General features: G+C 54.3%; 1 protein-coding gene across 1 annotated transcript in view; it reads left to right on the top strand.

The window, feature by feature from the left end:
• Positions 1-19,977, top strand: part of ANKRD11 (ankyrin repeat domain 11) — an 80,440-nt gene that overhangs the window by 14,418 nt on the left and 46,045 nt on the right. Inside the window, exon 2 of the mRNA XM_042821259.1 lies at positions 3,294-3,373. The gene's annotated coding sequence lies outside the window, so the exon portion shown is untranslated. The remainder of the gene's footprint in view (positions 1-3,293; positions 3,374-19,977) is intronic.

Here is a 19,977-nt window from a genome sequence, read left to right as displayed (position 1 = left end):
AGAGAAGCCACAGAAGGGCGGTGAGGGTGAAGGAGGAGAGATGAGAACATGCTCGTGTGTTTCCAGAGCTCTTAATTGTGTGCACAGAATAGAAAAACCTGGTTCAGTGGAAACTGTTTGGGCTTGCATCGCTCTTCTGCCACATCACTCCAAGAAAAAAAAGGAGCTACTGAAATGACTTCAGCTTTCAGGTGGTGCTGAGGGCTGGGCCTGTTCTGGCATCTCCGTTTCTGGCCCTGCCAGGTGCCTTTGGGGCTGCTTCCGTGGGTCCTTGCAGGGGGGAGCAGTGAGCAGCGGCTGTGCGGTCAGCAGTCCTGGGATGCTTGGGCCATAGGAGCTGCAGGAGCCTGATCCCACTTACTGGTGTCCTGTGTGACAGAGCTGAAATGTGCTGTAACCCTGCAGCTCTGCTCAGCTCCCGTTGCGTGCACCGGGGTTACAAGCGGTGAGCAGTTGGGTCCGTTTCTGCTGGCCATTAGTTTTTGGTTCAATGCAATTTAAATCCAAAATGAAACACTTCTGTACCGTGCTTTGACCTACTGAAATGAATTACAGAATTCGAACCTCCCAAGACTTATTTCTATAAAAGGAAGCACAGAAATGTACCATACCCAGACGTCTTCTCACGTTCTCCTTATAAGCACGGTGCTGGCGGCAGTTGCTGCATGGCAGGCAGCAGAGCGCTCTGCTCGCAGCACAGCTCCTGGACTCCCAGCTTTCAGCACAGGTCTCTAAGCAGCATTCTGCTTCATGAGTTTAGGCTGGTATCAGCTTGCTGCTTCTTGTGGGCCATGAGAGTCATAGGAGAGCCTTAGTTGAAAAGGACCTCAAAGATCATTGAGTTCCAACCCCCTGCTGTGTGCAGGTCACCAACCAGCAGCCCAGGCTGCCCAGAGCCACATCCAGCCTGGCCTTGAATGCCTGCAGGGATGGGGCATCCACAGCCTCCTTGGGCAACCTGTGCCAGTGCCTCACCACCCTCTGGCTGAAAACCTTCCTCCTAATATCCAACCTAAACCTCCCCTGTCTCAGTTTAAAACCATTCCCCCTTGTCCCATCACCATCCACCCTCACAAGCAGCCGTTCCCCCTCTTGTTCATCTGCTCCCTTCAAGTACTGGAAGGCCACAATGAGGTCTCCCTGCAGTCTTCTCTTCTCCAAGCTAAACAAGCCCAGTTCCCTCAACCTTTCCTCACAGCAGAGCTGCTCCAGCCCTCTGCTCATCTCAGTGCCCTCCTCTGGACCCGCTCCAGGAGCTCCACATCCTTCCTGTGCTGGGGGCCCCAGGCCTGGGCGCAGTGCTGCAGATGGGGCCTTAAAATGCCTCAAGGAAGCTTGGTTCTGCAGGCTGTCGCTCAGGAACTGCGTCTTTCCATTCCGCCTGCTCCTTTTTTGGTGGGATAGGTTGAGCTTTAGGCCCTGCAGGCCCCATGGGAGCATCCTGAGCTCTGTTTTTGAGGACAAAGCCAAGTCACTGTGCATCCCCTGGTGTGCCCAGCGCTGGCTGCTGGTACGGTGTGAGCCTCTAGGTTAGGGCATGGCCTTGGTTTTGAGTTCCTGCCTGTGTCTTGGAAGCAGGTTGCTGCCTGCAGCACTTCACTGTTCTCTGTTTGCTCCAGGTGCTCAGAGGTGACCCCAAGCGTCCCAAGTGAATGCATGGGTACACAGTGGGGGTTTGGCAGCCACCTGATGGTGGGTTCCTGTGTCTCAGCACCTTGAGTAGAGAGCACTGTGATTCCCAAGCAGGCCTTTGTCCCTCAGTTGTAGGGCACTTTGTGCCATTATGGCCAGGCTGCTCTCTGCTCACCTACAGAGCTCACAGGGGATATTCAGAGGCTTCTCCCTGCCCTTGCTCATTCCATGTGCACCCCTTGAGCTCCCTGGCTGCAGTAGTGAAGCTTATCTTGCTGCACAGCTGCTGTATCCGTGTATTCCCGGCAGATCTTCTCGGTGGAGCCCTCAGAGAGATCCCTCATTGAAATTCTGTCTTTTCCTTAAATTATGTCGAGGGAAGCAGATGAATGCTGGGGAGAAGGGCTGTCCTGCTCTCCTGAGATCTCTTCATTCAGAAGTTGGCACGAGGCAGGATTTGAGCCTAGCGCTGACACGGTGTTACACCCCAGCTTTGGGTTGCTGTGGAACCTGAATGAACGTGGCTCTGCTTTTAAATCAGAATCCAGCTCTTCTGGCTTCAAAGGAGCTCCCATAGGGAAGAGCAAACTCTTGTGGGGAGGTTGTGGCTCCTGTTTGTTGGGAGGGAGAGCCAGCATTGTGCTGCTTTTGTACTCCGTGTAAAGCAGGGACTGCAGGAGAGCCCCTTTGCTTTGCTGGTCAGGGTGAGATGGAGCACAGTGATTTCAGTCTGCCTGTGGCCGTGCTGCTGCGCTGGGCACGTCTTGCTGCTTATGCTCATAAAGCTCTTATCTGCTAGTGCTGGGTTCTCTTCTGTGAAGATGCAAGACATCCTCTTAAGCAAGAAGTTTGCGTTACTTGATTCCTGATGTATATTTTTCAAGGGCTGCCACCAGACGTTGCTCTGTGCTCTGTCAGCGAGGTGCAGCGTGTGGCTGAGGTTCCCCGTCGGCGGGGAGGTGCTGGACACAGAGTGCTCCTTCCCTGCCCGAACTGCCTGCTCACCCAGTTTGCAAATTACTTTGTGCTGATGTGAAACAGCATCGCAAGTCTTGAAAGGCTCTGAGCTCGTTTTGAGCCACAAGCAGGTCTCCCCGAGCACTTTATTTGGTATTTGTGTGGCAAAGGGAGGCCTGGCTGTGAGCTGCCTTGTGTTGGGTGATGGTTTGGGAGCTGCATTGGCACTGCTGCGTGGCACAGAGTGGGGACAGGTGCTGTGCTGCTGGTCTTGGGGTGATTCTCATCATTGGGTAGGTTAATTAGTGATTGTAATTTAGGCTTTTGAAAGGGCAGTTTTGCTCTGAATGGAAACATTGGGTTCTGCGCAGCTGGAGTGCCATACGGGACCTGGCTGAGTTTATTGAGTTTATTAAGTTCTGCCTCATTCCTTCCTGGCCCAGCTGTAGGTGTGTGTGCCTGGGGCAGCCTGCAGCAGGGCTGGTTTGTGTTGAACGCTGAGATTTGAGTGAGGCAGTGATGGGAGCCCAGTGATGGTCAGCAGCTCACGCCTGCCCTTCCTTCCTGCCATTCCCATCTGTGAGCAGGCTGTACTCTGGGTGCTGGGGACGGGTTGGTGTTCAGCAGCGCTCAGATCCTTCACTACAGTCTGCTCGTTCTGAACACAACTGCATTTCTAACGGAATGATCCCTGTGTCTTTCAGATCACACAGCGATTTTGGGACCCGCCCCAGTTGGATTGTAATCCATGTCCTGCTAGCGACAGCTTTCAGCTATGGAATCGGTAAATATTGACCTTGCTTCTATCCAAGTGTTTCCGGTTGTTACCTAACAAGTGCTTCTGTCTGTGCTGCAAATTCTTGCTTTGTTTTGTATAATTCAAAGCCAAGTGTTGCAGCTCCCATGGACTTAAAGGAACTGCTAACAGGGATTATCCAGAGAAGTGCTCTAAGGCCTCGTTCTCGTGTCACTTCTTCCGGCGCTGTGCGGTGCTGCCTGCAGGACACCATGGGCTGCTTGCTTTGCTTTCAAGAAAGAAAAAAAAAAGCTGTGAAAAAGTGCTAATTTAACAATGTTATGTCTCCTTGTGATTAGTATAATTGGAACAGATGGCACCTGTTTTGTTTTGGGCAGAGAAACCTCCAGATATGCTGAGGCTATGGTTTGTTTTCAGTGCTAGGACTCAACTTTTGGTAATGTTAGCAGATGTAGAAATAATAGATTATCCTAGAGTGGAATTGAGTGAAAAATTGAGGCTTTTGATGAAGCATTTGGAGAGGAGAGGAGAGGACTGGTGCTGCCCCAAAGCACAGTGGGGTGGGCTGCTCCTGCTGGGGGTCTGGGTGCTCGGGGCCCTGGTTGGAGTTCCGTGGGCTGATGCTGTGGTCAGGATGCTGCAGGCGGTGTGCAGGGAGGGAGAGCTGCAGGTCAGCATCAGATGGCTTTGTGAGCACCTAAGGGGCTTTTGTCCTGGGTTCTGAGGGAATCATCCCGTGTTTAGCTTGGCCATACTAATGCCAAGGCATTCAGAGGGAGACGAGTGTTATGTCAGCATCTCTTGGTGAATATTAATAGTGGTGTGGAAGCCTTGCGCAGTGAAACAAAACAGACTGGGCATCAGTAACTCTCCCCTGCTGCAGCTTGGTAATTAAAGTGTATCAGGTGTGAGGCCTTCAGCAGTAGCTGCAGTAACTCTTTCTTTAATGAGTGCTCTGCAATTGCCTGAAAAACTGAGCTGGATCCTCTCATCAATTATAGAACAGGTTGTTTACTACCTATTGCATTTCATCGTTTGGTACAAAGATTCTTCATTCTGTATTTAAGTGTTTTGCTTTTTTTTTTTTTATTAACACAAGCTCTCCTTTAAACAACAGGATAAGTTTTCACTGCAGTAACTTTCACTTCATTGGCAATTCATGGAATATCCAAGTGTACTTGTGCTGGGAGCACAGCTTGGAGCCTTGCTTCCTGCAGGGCAGCAGTGCACTGAGATGGGCTGCATCCATCCTTCGGTTCTCCTTGCTGCCCGTGGCTTTCAGGGCTGTTTCTGAGAGCTCAAACTTATGTGCTACCTCTACGGTGGCTGCCTGTCATCTGCTGTGTGCGTTCAGCCCTCTTCCCTCTGGCTGCTCTGTGCTTTGTGTCTGTGGTTCACACAGCTGTGTGCTGCTGGGTCTGGCGTTGTGATGGCTGGGGATGGGGTCAGGAATGCTTTCCCAGGAGCAGAGCCTTGTTCCTTTTCAGGCCTTGTTGCCTTTCAGCTCCTCGTGCACAATTGGATCCCTGTGTTACCGTGTGCCAGGGGGGTGCAGCCTCCTGCCTCCTCCCAAGGGGGTTTGGTGTGCTGTGGCTGTGCTGAGCTGTCCTCACTGCTGTTTGTGGCTGTGAGGAGGGGTTGCCCTCATGTTAGATCTGTGACACAGTGTGCGGGGGCACCAAATATTTGCTCCGATGTCGTGCTGTGATTTTTTTTCCCCCACTTCCAGCACCGTGTGCAGCAGTCAGTGAGTGGCTGTGCTGTGGGGTCCCCTCCAGAAGGGTTTGGTTCCTGCAGCAGGATCCTGTGCTGCTGCCCTGCTTTCGTGCTGCCCAGAGAGGCTGTGGATGCCCCATCCGTGGAGGTGTTCAAGGGCAGACTGGATGGGGCCCTGGGCAGCCTGGTCTGGTGTTAAATGGGAAGGTTGGTGGCCCTGCGTGCGGCAGGGGGTTGGAGATCTGTGATCCTTGAGGTCCCTTCAAACCCTGGCTGTTCTGGGAGCTGGGCAGGCAGCTATGTGCTGGGTGCTGTGGTGCTCGTGGGGCTGTGCAGCAGGGCAGCTCAGGGGATGTGTGGGCACTCATGGCACCGTGCTCAGCCAGGACCTGCTGGGCAGCACGTGCAGCACGCTGTGCTGGGGAGGGCCCTCCTGCTGCAGGAAGTTATGAAAGCCTGAGATTTCTCCATTTTGGTGGATGGCTCCTTATTGCAACACGCACACATTGCTAAAACCCTGCTACCTTCAGTTCTCTAAAAGCAATCGTTTTGTTATTGCTGGAAGCTGAAGAAAACAGGCTGCGAGAAGGCAGCTGGGGTGCTGGCTCCGTGCAGCCCCGTGGCCCCGGGAAGCCATGTGGGGGTCTCCTCATGTGACAGCATTTGGTGTGAAGCTGCAGAGCTCCCGTGTTGTGTTCCATGTCACAGCAAGGAGCAGTGTGCACTGCAGTGGGTGAGTGCAAGGCTGGGGCTCCAGCAGCTCCCTGAGGGCAGCGCTGCTGCAGAGCCACCGGAGCTGGTGATGCTCCCAGGGCTGCTTTGGCTCTGGCATCGTGCAGAGTTCATGGTGTGCAAGGAGGTGTGAGATGGAGGGCAGCAGCGGTGCTGCTGGTGGGAGCTGGAGCCCTGCCTTGCTCTGAGCTCCTTGGGAGGGTGCAGCTGTGAAGCCGAGGTGGTGCTGGAAAAGCAGTCGCGATACGCGTTTGTGCTCTGGTAGTCAGATGCTACAATAAGGGTGGCATTGTTTGGATGGGATGTGATTTAAGTGTTTAACAACGTGTATGAAAAAAAACATTCGACTTGATGATGAACGACTCTGGTTTGTCCAGTGCTCGTTGAGCTGGGTTGGATCCCCTCTCAGAGCAGTGCCCTGCGGAGCCCTGGGGCGCTGCCGCGGATGGTGCTCAGATTAAAACACTGCATCTAAACTGGGCGTTTAAAGCCGGAGCTGTGCTGTAAGCTGGGGGCTTTGCTGTCAGCACAGCTTGCTCGTAGCTCAGGGCACGCCAGCATCTGGGTGCAAAACGCTGCTGAAATCTGCAGGAGAGGGCTTTAAAACGCTTCCCCTGCCCCAATGGAAGGGCTGGATTTCCAGGTGTGATCTCAGCACCAGCGTTCCGTGTGCTCAAATTGCTGCTTTTACGCTTCATTCTATTTTATCAGTATTTGTTAAATTGCAGCTGTTATTCACGTGCCGTTTCTGGCAGATGCCACCTACGTGCCCTCGATCTGAGCCTCCCTTTTAGCAGTGCGGCTTGGGAGGCTCCTTCTGTGCGTGTCAGCACTGCCATTAATCCCCCCTGTAACATTCCTGCTGCTAACGAGCTCACCTGGCACGAGTGCACAATGGAGCAGCTTTAAGGAATGATTGGAGCTGAGCAGAAACCTCTGAGCACAGTGAGTTGTTGTGGGCGCTGCTGGGCTGTGTGCTCAGCAGAGCACAGAAGGAAGCTCCCAGCGAGAGCAGCCCGCAACCAAATATAAACTGCTCTTCCTTCCTCTTGTCTTCTGTTTTGAACCAGACAAAGCCATTGCAGTAATAACCTGAAAGAATGGAAAATAGGTATTTTTTTCCACTCTGCCTGGTTTTGAATAACTCTGTTTTCATGAGGGGGCTGTGTTCTGACTGCACACTTTGAGTTCTGCAGCTTTCGGAGCCGTGCAGCAGCAATCCTCCGGGGGGTCTGGAGGTGCTGTGTGGCGGCAGCTCACTTCCTTACAAGGGTGGATGGTGATGGGACAAGGGGGAATGGCTTTAAACTGAGACAGGGGAGGTTTAGGTTGGTTATGAGGAGGAAGTTTTTTACGCAGAGGGTGGTGAGGCACTGGCACAGGTTGCCCAAGGAGGCTGTGGATGCCCCAGCCCTGCAGGCATTCAAGGCCAGGCTGGATGTGGCTGTGGGCAGCCTGGGCTGCTGGTTGGTGACCTGCACACAGCAGGGGGTTGACACTAAATGGTCACTGTAGTCCTTTCCAACCCAGGCCATTCTATGGTTCCTTGTTTCTTACAATCACACAATGTTGGGGTTGGAAGGGACCTCTGAGGACTACCTGGTCCCCTCCCTGCCACCAGCGCGGACATGGCAGCCTCATCAGGAGCTCAGAGCCCTCCAGACTGACACTGGTGTCTGCAGGGTGCGACCTGTGCCAATGCCCTCACCATAAACAGCTTCTTCTTTCCAGTCTGGATCTGCCCTGTTCTGGTCTGCAGCTGTTTCCCATTGTGCTGTCCCCACACACCCCACTAGAGTTGGTTCCCTTCTCCCTTACAGCCCCTTTAGGCCAGGGAGAGCAGCTCCGTGCTGCAGAGCCCTGCAGTGCATTGCTGGCAGTGGAGCTGAGGTGTGTGCCCTGGGAGGGGAGCTGGGGTTCCAAGGGCTGGGCTTCGGGGTGGGATCACACAGGAACGGGGCTGAAACGGCTTGTTTGCAGAAGACATCCATCATGCTCTGATTAAGTGCAGATGATGCGTTTGGCAGCAAGAGGTGTGCAATCTGTTCCTACCGTAAGGAGCTCGCAGACCAAAGGCCTGCTGATTAGAGCAGGCTGTTGGGGTTTTTGAATGAATAATGATGCAGGAGGTTCTCGTTCCCTCATCTCTTGCTCTTTTACAGAACAGCGGAGATAATTGTTTTCCTGGTGGCTGCGCTGTTCACAACCATTAGTTGAGCTCTGTGTCCCTGGGGGGCTCAGTGGTGTCACTGGGGGGTGCGTGGGCCTGGTCTGTGTTGGGGAGGGACTGCTGATACAAGCAAGGGGTGCTTCTGGAAAGCTCCTGAGTGCCTCAGAACAGGGGAGATGGTGTCGTTCCTTCTGTGCCATGCTTAAGTTCCTGATGGCACTCGGGTCTTACAAGGACGGAGCGATGGGGCTGAGACCTGGGACTTGAACATGGGTTGGTTAGCAGCTTAACAAACAGTGTGGGAGCTCAGGATCTCTGACGGCTCTGCTGCTCTGTGTGTTACCCCTGTTGTATGGCAGTTTGCTCTTCCCCAGCACAAGTTCCAGCACAAGATTTGGGTCTATGCTGATGTAGGGCACAGGGATCACATCCCATTGTGGGGGGGGGCAGGAGCAGGGCTGTGCTGGAGCTCTGTGCCCCCGAGGGCAGCAGTGCTCCAGCTCCTTTATGTGCAGCCCCCAGGAGCTCAGCTCCAGGGCCAGGAGTGGTGCTGCTGGTGATTGCTGCCATCTGCTCCTCCACAGCCAGGGGTGCTGCTGAGGTTTGGAGGCATTTGGGTGGAAATCCTCTCCCTCGTTATTTTCACGGGCTCTCATTGTAAGGGACAGACATCTCCAAAGCGCTGAAGTGGCAAGTCTGCGTTCTGTAATCTCCCATCTAAATTCATTTGGGGTTTGAATTCGAATAGTTACCAATAGTGGAGGTTACTTCAGAGCACAGCAGCTGTTCTGGGTGAAATCAGTGCGTGGCTCTCCCTTGTCCAGCAGCAGTGCTCTTGTGCAACCTCACCTTTCTGGGTTAACGGCTCTGAAGAGCAAAAAGATGGCAGGCGTGCGTGCATTCATTTGAGGGAATTGCCACAGCGATGGATGCTGTTCTCTTCCATAAGGAAAACTGAAGGTGGGTTTCCATTCTGCTTGTTCCATGAATCGGCCATGCTGGGTGGGCTGGTGCTGCTGGTGCCTGTGGGCTCCCAGGGCAGCAGTGGCGCAGGGACACTGGAGCAGGTGCTGCAGCACGGGAGTTCACTTTGCAGTGCACCCATTCTGGTGTTGTCCAGAAAGCAGCTCTGTCTGAGGGCTGTGGCACTTTGTGTTTCCCAGCTTTGCACCGCCTGCTCCGGGCTGTCGGAGCAAAGCGTTGCCTTTTGTCAGAGCCCATGTGGGCTCCTATCTCACAACACCCCACAGGCAGCCTCTCCTGCAGCAACCCGCAGCCTTGGGGCCTGCAGTCCCAGAGGCTTTTAGGGGCAATCTCAAGTCATCGTGTCCCACGGGGAGGCTCAGGTCTATGGGAACAAGCTCAGGGGTGTTTAAGAGCACTCAGTCTGTGGTGTTTCTTGATGTCAGGCTGCAGCAAGGAGCCCTGATCCCATGTTTCCCAGGAGCTGAGGCTCTAGGCTTGCTCCAGGGCATGCTGAGCACAGGAGGGGTGGTTGGATGGGGAACGATGGATGGAAGGATGTGCTGCTCTGATGCTGCAACCATTGGCCAGTTGCTGAAACCAGCATGGTTTGGGAGGAAAAGCTTGGGGAAGGCTGAAGGATTGGAGGCTCTGGTTGGTTGGGTGGGGATGGGCAGGTGGTAGTGCTGTGCTGTGGGTCGTTCTGACCCTGCAGGCTCACAGCCGTGTGTTGGGGCAGCGTTGAACTCTGGTTATTCCCTGTTGGACCTGGATTTGCTGTGAGAGTCCCACAAGAACTGTACTTCCTTTCTGTGTCACCTGGTCAGAAGAAAATTGCCTTCTTGTCTTCAGTAGTTTTTCCCTCATTCTTGTAGTCTTGCCCATATCCTGTATTTGTTTTCCTGCAAGAAGCCTCTCAACTTTTTCTTAATTGAAATGAAGCACTGTAACAGAAATGCACGTTTTGGTTGGAGATAACGTAGGAATTAAATATTCACAGGAATTTATTTTAAGTTGGTGGAAAAACATTCACTGCAGAGCTGTGCTTTGGAGCGTCGGCATCTGGGATTTGTCACCCAGGCTTCCCATGCAGAAGGGGCTGATGGTGGGGCAGCTGAGCAGCGTGTTGGTGCGCTGAGTGGCACCGCGTCTCTGCCTTGCTGCCTGTTAATGCTGCACCAGAGTTCGGGGGAGTCGGAGAATGGAACGACAGCAGGTAGTGAATTTCATTGTAAAAATGAAAACAAATGCATTAAAAAAAAAATCCTGAGTTTTTTTTTATTTTTTTATTTTTTCCCCTGTCAGCAGCTACAGCTGCACCTGGGCGCAGCAGCTGGCCAGGCCTGAGGCTTTCCCCCAGCATTAATGGTGCTTTTAGTGCAGGCTGAAAGGAAAGCTCTGTGTCGGCCGCTCCCTGGCTGGGCTCCGTCCGGGGCCGGCTGTGAGCGCTGCTGGGAGAGGAGTGCGGAGCTGGGCTGGGCTGGGCGGAGGCGGGCGCTGCGCTCCTCGCCACGCGGTGCAGGTAGGAGAGCCGGGTGCCGCGGTGCCGGTGGAGGTGTGCGGCTGCACGGCCGTATTTTTAGACGGCTGCGTTTTCAAGGGCATCTGCGCTCAGGGCTGACGTGTAGCATGTGCTGCAGTGCAGCGTTGCAGCGTCTGCTCGGGGGCTGCTGGCGCGCTCTGGAAGGAATGTGGGCCGGGGACCAGCAGTGCTTCCACGGCTCTGTGCTGCCGGCCCTCCTCCCTGCGCTGCTCCATCTACTCCTCATACTTGCGAAACCGCACCGAGCTTCGAGACGCTCCCGTGTCAGCCTGGGCTGTGATGAGCAAGAGGATTAATTAGATCTTGGAGGCAGATAACTGGAGCGATGGGCCGTGCATAACAGCAGCCTGGAATCCCGGCGCCGTGTTTGCGCGGCTGTGTGCCTCGTGTCCCAGCCCTGCCTGCACGTGGCCCTGCCCGCCGTTCCCTGTGTGCTGGGCTCTGTGGCGCTAAGCTAAGAAGTAACCCTGACTGCAATCAGACTGTGAGTGCAGGGTTTTCTTGTTGCTTCCGTACAACCTGTGTTCTGACCGTGTATCTCTGCTCTTTCCCATGCAGAGCTTTGCTTTGCCAGCAGAAAGAGGTTCTGTATCCCCGTTCAAGTTACGGTAGCTCAGAGGAACGGAGAAAACACTGCGCTGTTTTTTATGTAGCTGTGTTAAATGTCTTTGGATCGACTCTTGGATGTGAGCGAGGAGGACGGAGTGTACTGGGCAAAGGAGGAATATGGTTTTTGTGAACACATAAAATGTTCGTGGCTTTAGCATTGGAAGGTGGACTGGTGGGTCTGCCGCTCACCTCGGAGGGATCCATTCCCCCTCCCTCTGTGGTTCCTTGTAGCTTTCCTCTTTGGTACAGATGTGTTTTTATTTACTGAGGACCTTGCATGTCTGGTGGTGACAGCAGAGCTGTGCTGTGTGGCTGAGAAGGGAGCCTGGTGCTTATTCAAGCCATGATCCTATGGAGGCTGTAATTAAAAGGTGTTGAAAGAGGGCTGCATGTTTGCAGTTTGCAGAGTTGGTTTTTTTTCTTGCAGTCTCAGAGATCGCTGGGAAAGGAGGCCGGTCTGCCTGCTTTCTGCTGGGCAAACAGGAATTGGAGCCTCACCAGCTTGTGCTGGCCTGGTTATGAAACTGGTGCCTGTAAACACGTGCTGGAGTGGCTCTGAGTCAGGAGGTAATGGAGCTGCAGAGCAGGGGATGCTCCTCTGTAGGGCTGCCTGAAGCTCAGGCACCAAAGGATGGAGATGCATCCGATAGATAGACTTGGTAGAATGGATGTTCAGCAGCACGAATAAACCTCATTACTCTGGAACTCATTGATGACTCTTGACTTTTTACCCCTCCTACTCAGCCATGCTTTCTCAAGGTACAATTAATAATAATAAAAAAAAAAAATGACAAAAAAGTGATAGTTTTACTTTTTGTTAAACCGTGCTGTTGTTGAGCTATGTGTGGTTTGGCCTTCAGCCCTGCAGAATGTTGGCAGCAGTCCTCGTCTGGAAAGAAACGGTAATTCTTTCGGGGTTGAAAAATGGGGGAGGAAAGATCCATGTGCAGCAGAGATGATTTAAAGCAGAATGAGTCCAGTCACATATACGTACGTGTAGATCTGTCTATATTTGTGAGCACGCACTAACGTTTGGTATAGAATGTTCCTGAGCCCTGTTTTTGTTGGTTTTCCTTATTTTTAGGTCATTGTAGTCTTTGCTATTTTTGAGCTTATGAAACTCGGTGCTCTCAGGCTGCAGGGGTTGCAGTCTGACATGCATGCAGCGCATCCGAATTCAGGAGAGATGCCAGGAAGGTGAACCCGAGCTGTGTGCCAGCAGCTGCCCCGCGTGCCGAGCGGAGGGCTGGCAGCCGGAGCCCAGGGCCGGGCTGAGCTCAGGCTGTTTGGGGGCTGGGCTGTGTGGGACCCTGGGCAGGAGCCCAGCAGGCAGCACACGGCTGTGGGACGTGCTGCGCTCGCTGCCTGCCCCGCGCAGGGCTGCGGTGTGCTGGCACTTCTGCTTTGCTTCCAGAAACGGGCGTGCTGCTGTGCGTGCGCCCAGCCTGAAAAGGGAAATGTCGGCTGCTTTTGGCCGGGAGAGTCAGCTTTGATCTTCCTTCTGGGCATCTTAGGATCACTTCTCTAACGGCAGCGTTACGGCCCTTGTGCTGACAGCATGATTGCTGTGGCTGCATGGGAGATAGCAGCGTGAATTCGGGAACCCCGTGGCTGGGCTCCCATCTCAGAGCTGGGACTGCTGTCCCCTGCTCACCCCCATGTCCCAGTGCTCTGTGACTCTGTGCCAGGCTGTGAAAGGAATTGGCTCGTGTAGGAACCTCTGTGCAGACACGGGAGCCTGCTTAGAGTTGCATCAAGGCTGGGAATGCTAACTTGGTTTGCAATGGTTTTTGTTCTTACTGCGGAGCAGCAGTGGCCGTGCAGGTGATGTCGGGGTGCTGGTGGTGTCCCTGTGTTTGCTGGGGTCCCACAGCAGGGCTGCTGGGAGCAGCTTTGGGGGGGCTGCGTTCTGTCTGTGTGCTCTGAGGCTCTGCATCCTGGGGGGAAAGCAGATGAGGAATGGCTCGGGAGGGTGAGACTGCCAGCTGAGTGGGTGCCCCCTTTGGTAGTGAGGGCACAGCAGCAGGAGGTGGAGGTTGTGGAAGGTGTGGAGCTGTTTCTCAGACAGGCTGGAGCTGTAGATCTGTGTGCAGGGAGGTCAGACTCCCCATGCCCACGTCAGCTGCAGCTCTGGGCCCAGGTGCTGTGCGACTGCTGCGTTAAAGGCATCCAGTGCTGCTGCTGGGTCCTTCCTGTTGAATTCCGCCTGCTTTGATTCACTACAGCTGGTGGAACAGTTAGGCTTGGTTCAGGCATGTGTGGAAGAGAGCTCATTTCATGCTTGGAATTGTAATTATGTTCTTTTCTTTCAAGCTGCCAGCAGTAAAAGATGTCTTCCGGTGCGTATTATCTAAATAAGCTGTAGTGTTTGAATGTTTTCTTATTTCAGTTTCAGAACGTGGCAAAATAAATAGCTCTTACTCTTCCAGTTCTTGCTGTGGAGCTGGTGGGCCGCGGCCTGCTTGCTGTGCTGGCACCTCCTAGCAGATCTCGTGCTGGAGCTGTGAGCCGTGCAGTGAGAGCATCCCTTCTTTGTGCTGCTGCTGTCCCCTGCACTCGGCCGGCCCATCCCTCCCTGCATCCGTGGTGCTCCTGGGTGACTTCAGCATGCTGAGCTTCTGACTTCCCAGCCGAGATGTGGGTGGTTTTTATGAGCGGCCGTTACAGCTCCTCTCTGCTTTGGGGTGCCTGCAGTCAGCAGTGATCTGCTTCCCTCAGCCCCGGAGCCGCTCTGCTCGCCCTGCGGTCAGAGCTGAGTGCCTGGCAGCCATTTGGGTGTCTCTGTGATTGACTGGAAGTCGCAGCGGATAAATCTTTCATGATTGGAAACCACTTAAGCCACGAGGAGGTGGCTGATCACTGGTTATTAGTGGAGAGGTTCTACCAAACAATCGGAGGGAATTGAGTGGCAGGGTGTGTAATTTATGACTTCATCCTAGCACTGTGGGGTAAGCCAGTGAGAATGGGAGCAGGGGAAGGATTGTGTTTGACAGATATTTGAAGGGATGACTCCATTCACTGCCATCTGTGGCTTGAATGTGTGGATGGGTCCCGAGGCAAAGCCCTCGTAGGAGCAGCTCTGAAGGGAAGCACACAAGAAAACATGGTGCACGGCCAGAGGGCTGAGGGACTTCTCACAGTGGGCAAAAAGAATGTTCTAAGCTTTTATCCGGGCCATTTTCCTTTGATAAATAAAGCCTACAGATCGTCCTTGGTGAGGGTTGAGATCCTGCAAGGAGGAGATGTGCCAGAGCTCACAAGTTGAGCAGAGCCTCCACGAAGGTGTCAGTGCAGGGACGGCCAAACGCAGCTCAGTGCAGGGCAGGAGAGTTCGGGTGCTTCACCTGAGGGCTGACAGCTGCTGGAGGAGCACCTGCCTTGGCTGGCACTGTCCCTGGCACCGCTGTGCTCAGAAGCCCCTCGCTGGGCACGAGGCCCTGCCTGGGCTGCCCTGCTGCAGCCAGGAACCAGCCGCTGTGCTGCGGAGATCAGCAGCGCCCAGCTTCCTTCTGTGCAAAAACGGGGGACGGAAGGGGGCCCCCAGACTTTCACACTGCAGCACTGATGGCTGCTGCTCGCCTTTCTACTGAGCTGATTGCCTGCTATGAGGGCACAGGGTGCAGCGTGGGGTGAGCCTGGGGCTGTCTGTGCGCTCTGCTTCTGGAGGGTGCGTTCTTAGGAGCTGAAGTTTCCTGCCAAGTCTGTGCTATAGACCCGTGGGAGGGGGGGAGAAGCCCTTCAGCTAATAAAACACTTTTTATTACTTGTGTTTTTTCGGTTTTAGGTTTGTAGAAACATTCCCAAGTGCAGCTTACATAGAGAAGGTAACCGTGCTCCGCCGGGCCGTGCGTGGTGCTCACGTGGTGGTGGGAGCAGCGCCTGCAGCTCTCCCTGCTCCTCAACGCAGCCCTGCAGCCCTGCAGCGCGTCCCCCACGCAGCACAGCGCGCCGTGCCTCACCGGGGTGCAGCAGCTGCCCTGCTTTGAGAGGAGCCTTGAGGAACAGCGCTGGCAGCCGCGCTCTGTCGAGGAGGGGAGCTTGTAAACTTGGGCTAAAGATAATTTATGGTTTCTAAAGCTGCTGCTGAGTAAAACTTTCCAAGGCTGGCTTCTGACCTAGCTATCGTCAGTGCTAAAACTGAGAGTAGTCATTTTAAAGGAGCGTTTTCTGTTGTGTTGAGAGAAAGGAGGAAAATAGGCTACCTTCCTTCTAAGCACTTAATCTGCTTTGGGTTTTGCAGTGCGTGTGAAGATTCTTTCAGACGTGCTCTTGGGGTAACGGTTTCCTTCTTGCCCCGTGCTGATGTTTGGTGCATCATGCTGTGTCCTTTCTGCAGCTGTGGTGGTGCCGGAGCTGTGCTGTGCCCTGCCTGCAGTCCGCTGTGCCCTGCTGCTTTCCATGGGATGGGATGGGGAGCTCAGGGCCGTGCCTGCTGCTGGCATTGGGGGGGCTTTCCCAGCTGCAGAGCAGAGTGTTCTCCTGTATGCCAGTCAGCAAGTGGGACCTCACATCAGTTGGTGACTTCAGTTTCCCTCTGGGTGAAGAGGAGCGGTGTGCTCTGAAGCCACCTGGATCTCCCCGAGCTCTGGGATCTCCCCTCCCTGCCCCGGGAGCTGCCCCCATCTGTTGGTGTGTTTGGATCGCTTACCTGCAAGTGAGTTCTGTGTTGCTTAGAAATGGGATTGATTTGGCTGTGTGTGTCTTATCGGTTGGATTCTCTAAGTATTTTTCAGTGTTGCTGAAGGCCTTCGGGGAGGGAAGAGGGGAGGAAGGCCAAACAAGTGTGACAGCTGCCTTTGGGGCAGCACCCAGGAGCTTCCCTGGGGGCTGTGTGGGTCCCTGCCCCTCCTGTGGCTGAGACCTGGGTGGACAGAAGCTGGCTGCGATCCTGCTGTTGGTACTGAATGTCTGTGCAGAGCCTGAGTGCCTGCTGGCTCCCTGCTGGGTTCACTACCGTCCCCTCCCCACTGCAGACTGTTGGTTTTTCATCTTTTCATTGAACTCATTCATACAGTCTTTCCTTCCCACAGAAGATTCTGGAATTTTTTGAAGGAATCCTATCAGCACTAGCTGTGCTCCAGACTTTCTATATATCAGAAAGCCTCTTCTGTTCTTCATCGTGTCGTCCGCTCAGTGCTGGCTCTGAGCTGGCACTTAAAACCCTCGCGCTCTGTGTGCCTGCTTCCCGCGATGGAGGCTGCGGCGCTGGGAGAAATGTAGGTCAGGGTGAAGCCCCATTCATGCTGCAGTTGCATTGAAAGGTGGTGCTGAGCAGCACGGAGCTCACAGCTGTGCTCCTGCGGCCCTCTGCTCCCTGCCCTGCTTGCATCGTGTCCTGCTGCTTTGGGGCACGACTGCATTGCAGAACGTTGCATCTCCGTGGGGTGGCTGTGCTCTGTTGTGAGTAACCCTTGGAGCTCTCTGGCTCGGGTGCTGCTGCTCCTCTTCTTCATCACCTCTTATTTTCCTTGATTTTCCTGACTTTCTCCCATCCATTTGTTTATAGGGCACGGCAGTGACAAGTTATTCAAGATCCTTGCTATGTGTTATGATTTCTTGCTCTCAGGGTTTCGTGTAGAGAGCACTTCAGCTTTTACAGTTCTCCAAGGAAGTGAGATGTAGCTGTTAAAACTAAAACAAAGCTGACTGACTGTGCTCAGCCCGTGGCTCATTGCTGCACACAGCATCCTGGGGTCTTGGGGCCACACGCTGACACCCACAGGCAGCAAGCAGCCTCAGGAAAGCCCACAGCAGCTGGCCAGGGCCATGGCCCAGAGCTGCTTGCACTCAGCCTGCAGTGCCTGAGCTGTACGAGAAGCCCTGAGCCTGCAGCCTGGCCCCACATCCACCTGGCCATGGTGCAGTGCAGCCCCTGAACCCAGCAGCAGCTGCTGCTCAGCCTCGGCTGGGAGCTGCGTGAGTCCCTGGGGCTGTGCTCAGTGCAGCCTCTTGCTGCCTGGTTTGTATCCTCTGCATTCCTCGTGCTGTGGATCTGCTCTTCACATTTGCCTCTTAAAAATGCCTCTTAAAAAGCATAATAAATCCCCAGGCTGGATTTCAGCTTCCTCCTTGGTGGTATGAGAGCATCCACGCCCCTGGGGGTTTTCTATGGGGGAAATAAGAGGAATCAAAGAGTGGACGGAGGCCTCTTGGGGCTTTTCTCTTAATGGCAGTGGTGTGCTCCTTTCTCATGCCTGTCTTCCTGCAGACCTTCTTTGATTTAAGCAACACTGGGAGAACTGCCTGTGGTTGGGCTGTGCCGTGTTCTGCACACATGTTCCATGTTCCTGAGGCCGGGCTGTGCTCTCTGTGTTCCTCACTGTGCCCATCCCCACATCCCTCAGTGCCACATCTTCATGGTTCTGGGACACCCAGCGATGGTGACCCCACCACTCCCTGCATCGCTGCTCTTTCCAAGAAGAAATGTTTCCAGTACCCAACCTGACCCTCCCCTGCTGTGGTGTGTGATAACCATCACCTCCTGGGGCCTTCCCTGTGCCCTGATGCCATCAGCAAGAGCAGAGATGGGTCCCCAGCCACCGGAGCTGCAAACAGCAGCTGTGGAAGTGTCCAGCCCAGGGACTGCGCTCATCTCCTGGGGAGCTTGAGAGCAGTGTGCTGAAATAGCAGGCAAACCGAAGCTGAAACGCTGCGTTTTTTCTGCAAATGTGGACAGGCTCCAAGACCATAAAAAGAGTTTGGAGAGGCTGTAAAACACGTTAAACAATTTTAACTTGAGGCACCCCGAGAAGTATTCCTTTACAAATCAATGGAAGGCTTAAGCTGGGAATTCATCTTTCTCTGGAAGACTTCTGTGACTGGAGATGAGGGCTGGCTTTGGTCTCGCTGCTCCCCTCCTCCCCAGGCTCATCCTCTGGGGCTGCAGGGGCTGCTCCGTCGCTCGGCGTTGATTCAGGCTGCACAAATGCCAGCGCCACGTCATGCGCCAAGCGCGGATTATTTTCGGCTTTTACAGAGGAGTAAATTTTGATATTTAAACTTTTCCAAATGTCAGCTGTTGGTGTGTGAAGCAGCCCGGTGTGAGCGTGGGGCTGCGGCCGGGCGGTGGGCTCCGTGTGTGGCACAGAGCCTCAGCCCTGGGCGCAGCGGGGAGGGCAGGAGCTCAGCGCTCGGTGTGCCCTGCTGCTGTGCGGTGCGTGGCATGGCCGGGCTGTGTGGACACGTGTGTTGTGTGCATCCCTGCTGCAGGCTGGGGAGATGCAGTGCCGTGCCATGGTGCTGTCTGTTGGTTTCCTTGCTGCTGTGTGCGTTCCTACAGACTGCGATGGCCGCATGTAGCTAAGGCAACATGTGCTGGTGGTGCTTTGTTACCATGGCTGAGCTCTATGCACAAGCCAGGCAGGGCTGCCCTCGGAAGGGCAGTGGTTGTCTTCAGAGTTGCAGCCAGGAGCAGGAGTGCTGTATTGGTAGCATCAGCTGGAGACGTGGCTGCTTTCCTTCAGAGGCTTCACAGCACAGAAAGGTGGTTGGTTGGTTGGGGTGCCTGGAACTGAAGGAGCAGTCCCAGTCTGACTGGTGGTTGGATTAGATGGCCTCGGTGGTCTTTTTCAGCTTTTAGTATTCTGTGCATTTTGTTCCTTATGAGATTTTCTTCTGCCCCTCCTATGAAGCATCCTGTGCTTAGGAGAGTCATTCGCACCCAGCTGATGCTTTCAGTGGCATCTGTGCTGCGACGTGGGGTTGTAATGCAATGAGCACAGCAAGTTTCCAGAACGCTGAAGTTCAGCTTTATTCCCAGTCTCTAAGATGAGCAGCAGTCTCTCCTATTTATTGCCAGTGCTGGGGCAGAGCTCTGAGCAGCGCCGTGCCCCAATGCCACGACTGTGTCCCACACCAGGATAGTGCTCACCACGGCTGGTGCCTGTCAGTGTTTTTCCTAAGCCCAGGCAGAACTTGGTTGATTTAATCTGTAATGAAAAAGCTGCATGCGGTGCCTGCTGCTGTATATAGCAGCCAGCCCAACCGGTTCCCTGGGGGGTCATTGCTCTGCAGCTTGTTGGTTTAGATGCCTCTAAGTGTGGTATTCGAGGTGCAGACCTGGTTTACCTGCACATATGAGCTTGCATTTTAGGCAGAAGATGCTCTTAGCAAACCCAGACTCAAAGTTGCTCAGGGCTTTGCTCGTGGATGTGCGAATTAGAGAGCAGGAGGGAGTTTCTGTCTGTTTCTAGGTGAAATAGCAGGAAAAAGCACAGATTGGTGTGGGTGAGGAGCACCGTGTGCTCCCATGTCAGATCCCAGCCTCTGCTGGGTTGGTAAGAGCACTGGGTTGGCAGGGACCTCTGAGGGCCGCCAGCAGGAACGTGGCAGCACCATCGGGAGCTCAGGGCCCACCAGCCTGACCCCGGCCTGCACCAGTGCCGTACTGCTTGTGTCTTCCCTTAAACACAGTCTGAATCTCCACTCTTTTAGCGTGAAGCCATTTCTCTGTGCCCTATCCCAACAGATCCTGCTGAGGAGTCGGTCCCTTTCCTCCTTACAGCCCCTTTGGGTGCTCGCAGGCTATTCTCAGCTCTCCCCAGAGCCTTCGCTTCTCCATTCTGTTCTAAACCCCTGAAAGGTCCTTCCCTATCTGCTTTCTTCCTGCTGCAGCACAGACTTGAGCACTCCCTGTGCACATACCACCAAAACGAGATGGGGTGCATTTGGCAAGCAGGGAGCTGGGGCGCCCGTGTCCATGGGCCGCACTGTGGGTCGATTTGGGCTCAGAGCTGGGCTGTTGGGTGCAGCACTGTGCTGCCAGGCGGTAAGGTGCGTCGGGAACAGCTTTAAAGCACCGTGCAGTCCCCAAACACCACTGGGACGTGCCGGGGCCTCGGCTGCCTGTCTGCCTTCTGCCGAGTGATTCACTTGGTGCAGACCTCAAAACAAAGCAAT

This window comes from Centrocercus urophasianus, unplaced genomic scaffold (genome assembly GCF_019232065.1).
Source record: "Centrocercus urophasianus isolate 14NV4802_14NV808 unplaced genomic scaffold, USGS_Curo_1.0 seq_2, whole genome shotgun sequence".
NCBI classification, from domain to species: domain Eukaryota; kingdom Metazoa; phylum Chordata; class Aves; order Galliformes; family Phasianidae; genus Centrocercus; species Centrocercus urophasianus.
The sequence above is the reverse complement of the archived record's forward strand: the minus strand, read 5'-3'. Positions and strand labels throughout refer to the sequence as shown.